This window comes from Eumetopias jubatus, unplaced genomic scaffold (assembly GCF_037043125.1).
Source record: "Eumetopias jubatus isolate StellerSeaLion01/CBP00866 unplaced genomic scaffold, mEumJub1_p1.0 scaffold_2, whole genome shotgun sequence".
Taxonomy (NCBI): domain Eukaryota; kingdom Metazoa; phylum Chordata; class Mammalia; order Carnivora; family Otariidae; genus Eumetopias; species Eumetopias jubatus.
In genome coordinates, this window is record NW_028274808.1 from 121,483,083 (window position 1) to 121,488,612 (window position 5,530).

A 5,530-nucleotide genomic window follows, 5' to 3' on the forward strand; every position below is an offset into this window, starting at 1 on the left:
GTACAGTGTGATATATGCAAGATCTGCAGCTTATTTCACCAACTAAATTGTGTTCTGTATCATTTTCGTGGTCTAGAAGAATTATCTACACAACGCTGTTTCTATTTTCTTGCCTCCGATACATTCAGCAGTATGCTCATATGTGGATCCTACCTACCCCCACTACCCTCACCAACATTGTTCTTATGTGACCCAATGTCACCCAGTAACATCCTCCCTTTTAAAGTTTGATCTGAATCACCCAATTTCAGACCCTTTAAACAAGTCACCCCAAGATACTCCCATTTTCATCTCTACCTCTGGGCCCATGTTTCCTTGCATATTTTCTCTCCCACCCCATGAAGCTCCGCCCATTTCACACCAAAGAAACAAAACCTCACCATTCATGAGTTTATTAAACATTCAGGCTGAAGCAAGCTGATGGAAGAGGGGAGGTCTTCATTACATCAACTTAAATAAATCCCCAGTGAACATTGAGTATTTCATTCTTTTTTTTTTTAATGTACTAACGTTTTTAATAGTCTGATCAGATCAATTCACATCACCAGGTCAACCTGGGCCTGCTCACGTGACACAGCCGAGGCACACAGTGTCCCCACCTACCAGCTCTCCTGCCTTCCTGGCTACCAACAACATTGAAACCCCTACACCTCCCTGAACAGACTGGCATTTTTAAAATTTTGGATAAAACTATTTCTTCCATAGACTTCAAACAATCAACTAGCCAAGTTAATTATGGTACATCTAAATAAAGTTTAATACTAACCCTAACGTGTGACTGTGGTTTACAAAGAGCTCTGTATCACCTGGGATAGCTTTCAGTAGCAATTCACTACAACTAGTCCTAAAAAATAACAACAATAATAATAATAATTAGAGAATTAAAACCCAACAGCAAGTTGAATGGTTAAAATCACATAAGAACTGGAATTTTGGGTGGGGGTGTCCTCAATAGCTGAGCTTGTCCTAGTAGCAAAATGCCAGCCTCCAGGTAGGGCTCAGAAAGGTCTGGGGCCCTCCAGGTCAAGGGTTAAGCTCAGGGGCTCTCAGAGGGCGCTCACCCCATGGTCCATGGGATGCTGTAGGCTTCCAGCTTCCTTGAAAACAGTTGGGCATCAGCATTGTGTAAGTGTGTGGAGACCCTAATGTGGTTTCTCTTGAAGGATATGAGAATTTCATTCTTAATATAACTCCCCTCGGAGGAACTTCTAGTGGTATTTCATCTTATATAACCCAGCCTCAAACCATCACTTATGTCGATGGCACTTACCTCTTCTCTTCTGGATTATCAAAGCAAATTCAAGTTCTTCTTCAACTGGCCAGGACAGTTTAGCTCTCAGCAGTTCATATTACCTGGCTTTATAACTAAGCCATCTGGGGATTCAGCAGGAAAAAAATGGGGGGGAAGGGGGGCCTGGGGAGAGTCTTGTTATTTATCAGGATCCACACTCCCTGGGAGGCAGTTGTGGTATTAAATAACAAAACTAGCTTTTATCTCACTCTTCACAGAAAGAGGGTAATTGTGTAGTGCTTTAACTAATGTGTCCCACAGATTCTTTCCTCCAAGAAGTGGATGAGGGGAAGACAAGATCCACTAATAGTTTGTGGCATCTAATCCCTTTACCCTGGCTCCCTACCACTCTGCCTAAACGTCTTCTTAATTCTCCTAGAACCAGGATTAAGATTATCATTCCTCTTGGGATAGGACTTGCTTCCCTATCTCCTAGACATAGAGTCTCTTTCCATACACACAACAGGAGCTCCCTTCCTAGTTCAAGTCTCTTCTGCTCCAGCCTGGGCTTCCCTAGATCTGGAGCCACTGAATCAGACAGGAGCCCCGCATGTCAGTAGACCTTGAGACCCCAGGATATAAAATGTCTTTTTTTTTTTTTTTTAACCTAAACCCACTAGCTTCATGATTTAAGATTGGTCAGGAAGGTAGGCTACATCCTCAGTCTCTCTCTCCAACAGGATATCATGGCTGTCACGTGATGTCAAGGGGCTCTTGTGAGATTCTGCTTCCCAAACAGAGCAAGCATCATGAGGTAGACATCTTGTCTTTCCTTCAGGGTGCCTGCTCCCTGCAGAGAGAGGGGATAGGTGCTATCACACCTATTCACTCTGGGCCTTGGGAGGACTCTTCACTATCTTCCCAAGTCTGAATTGGAATTTCCCCACTTCCCTATTAGTGTCCCATTCATCTTGTTAATCAAACTACTGCAAATCTAATTTTTGTCTCAAGGTCTGCTTCTATCCCAAACTAAGATATGTGGTAACAGAAGTGGTCCTAGGAAGCCAATCCTAAGGATGGGATTCTGAAAGTGGATCACTTGCCAACAAGATGGCAAAAGAACAATGCTGTGGTCTGTGGTTAAGATGGACCTCCAGGATCCCTGCCTCCTGGTATTCATGCCCCTGTGTAATCCTCTCTCCTTAAATGTGGGCTAGACTTATTCACTCAATTTTAAAAGCAGAAATGATGAGATGTCACTCTGAAATGAGTTCTAAAAAGACCATGGCTTCCATTCTGGGATCTTCTCTCTTGGACTGCCTGTTCTGGGAGAGGCCAGCTGTCAAAGCACGAAGCAGCCCTGTGAAGACCCAAGTTAGTTTGGCAGCCGAGGTCTGTCAACAGCGATGTGAATAAAATAAATGAGGATTCCTCCTGAGTCCAGCTGTGAGATGACTACAGCCCTGGCCAACACCTCCATTACAGCTTTGTGGGAGATCCTGAACCAAAACACCCAGCTAAGCTGCTCCCAGATTCCTGAACAATAAAAACTTAGAGAGCATAAATGTCTGTGTATTAAGCTGCTAAACAATAGATAACTAACACATTGGTGTAAATGGGTAATAATCCCCCTTGGCATGCTCTCGTAATACAATTACTAAGTCTTCTGTGGTGAATTGGGTGGGGATACAGATTGCAGGATATGCCTTGGCTTCTGCAATAGCACTAGCACTTGAGAGATAAAATGGCAATGGTAATTACAAGAACTGTGGGTTTAGTTGGTTTTTGTTAAGTATCATCATTACGTTGAAGGAAAAACAAAACAACAAGGTTGAGTCAACCAACCACCAACTAAGAGCACGACTGAAAACCACAAAACTTTTATAACAGAATTTAAATTTTCCCTTATCTCCTCTGATTACTCTGGCTTTAACCGCTGGCTGTTAAAGAAGTGGCCCACTCCCCACTGCCACGGGAGAGCAGGTTCTCCCTGCCTGGACACCACAGGAGCCTTACTAAGGTAAATGCCTCCTAAGATGATACCTACCTTCCCTCCCCTCATGACTTCCATGCCAATAAATAAGTTCAAGTCTCAGCCTGACTAGGAAAATAATTCACCAAAATAATCACAGTATGTGGCTCACATGTACCAGCAAGAACTGGAAAAACATGTTGAAAATCAATCATGAGCATGCTGGACCAATGGAACAGAATATAAGGGAGAGGTTGTTGCTATGGGTACAGTCTGTAACTCAGGATTGAATACCTGAGAAGAACACCTGGAGTCAGTTCTGGGCTACTGGGATGGTTCCTCAAAGCTTGGGGGGAAAACTAATGGCCTACAACAAATGAGGTAGAGATGCCAGAATTGCTTTGGCAAAGTACCAAAAGTCAAGAGGCTCAGAGAAGTTGTCATGTTACAATGGATCTGACATAAAAATCTGAAAATCCACCAGATGACCATGCTCCTCAGTAGAATCCAGAGGGGTCACCCCTTTCACTAAAGCAGTAAGAAATGCACCAGTGGTTCAGAAAGAACCCACCATACAGTAAATATATACACTATCAATTCCCCTAATCTTCCCCCATGCAGACAAACTAGCATAATTAGACACGGAGAGAGGAAATGCCCAGATCTTTCAAGAACTGTCAGATACAGAGTCTCAGCTGACACTAGTACTAGGATAACCAAAATGCTAGCATGTTCCCTTATGAAAGTTTTGTGAAAGATGAGGCATTCCAGTTTATTGAAGAATCTACTGGGGGAAGAAGGGAATCAATAACTTAAAGGACTTCAAGACATCTTGTTTGGAAGCTTTTTCTCTGACCCCACATACTGTAGGTTGCTTTTCCAAATCTGAAATAAAAACATGAATTCAGGAATCTAGCCACTTGGTTAAAGTTGTAAACTTGGCTAGAAAAACTAAAGTGTCCTTAACTTGTAGAACTTCATATGAGAAAATGTGCTTGGTTGCCTCCATGTACAAAGAAATAAATATTTCCCTTTCTCTGATTATTTTGTGATTAACAAGTAATAATATATACCAGGCTTGCAGAATGCATGAAAACTTGCATCGCAGCTCGGCCTGTCTTTGGAAGAACTACTACTTCATCCAGTGTCTGTACCACAACTTGCATTCCACCTCTATCATAATACTTGTCACCAAGACCAAAGTTACATACTGATTAATGTAATGGTCTGTTTTATCTATTCGGCCCATAACAAATTACTTCAGAACTTATGTCCCAAACAACCACATTTATTACCTCACAGTTTCTGGGGGTGGGCTTTTGAGGAAAACTTAGCTAAATGAGCCAGTTCCCAGTCTACCATAAGATTGCAGTGAAGATGGGAACTGGGACTGCTGTCATCAAAAGCTTGCCTGATGCAGCCATCAAAAGGAATGAGATCTTGCCATTTGCAAGGGCGTGGATGGAACTGGAGGGTGTTATGCTGAGCGAAATAAGTCAATCAGAGAAAGACATGTATCATATGACCTCACTGACATGAGGAATTCTTAATCTCAGGAAACAAACTGAGGGTTGCTGGAGTGGTGGGGGGTGGGAGGGATGGGGTGGCTGGGTGATAGACATTGGGGAGGGTATGCGCTATGGTGAGCGCTGTGAATTGTACAAGACTGTTGAATCACAGGGGCACCTGGGTGGCTCAGTTGGTTGGGCAAATGCCTTTGGCTCAGGTCATGGTCCTGGAGTCCCTGGATCGAGTCCCACATCGGGCTCCCTGCTCGGCAGGGAGCCTGCTTCTCCCTCTAACCCTCCCCTCTCATGTACACTCTCTCTCTCTCATTCTCGCTCTCTCAAATAAATAAATAAATCTTTTAAAAAAAAAAAAAGACTGTTGACTCACAGACCTGTACCTCTGAAACAAATAACACATATATGTTAAAAAAAAGAAGATAGCAGGAAGGGAAAAATGAAGTGGGGGGAATTGGAGGGGGAGACGAACCATGAGAGACTATGGACTCTGAGAAACAAACTGAGGGTTCTAGAGGGGAGGGGGGTGGGGGGATGGGTTAGTATTAAAGAGGGCACGTACTGAATGGAGCACTGGGTGTTATACGCAAACAATGAATCACGGATCACTACATCAAAAACAAATGATGTACTGTATGGTGATTAACATAGCATAATAAAATTTTTTAAAAAGTAAAAAAAAAAGAAAAGAAAACATTCTTTCAAAAAAAAAAAAAAAAAGCTTGCCTAGGGCTGGATAAACTGCTTTCCAGGGCCTCATTCAGATGGTTGGCAAACGAGCACTGGCTACTTACGAGGTCTCTC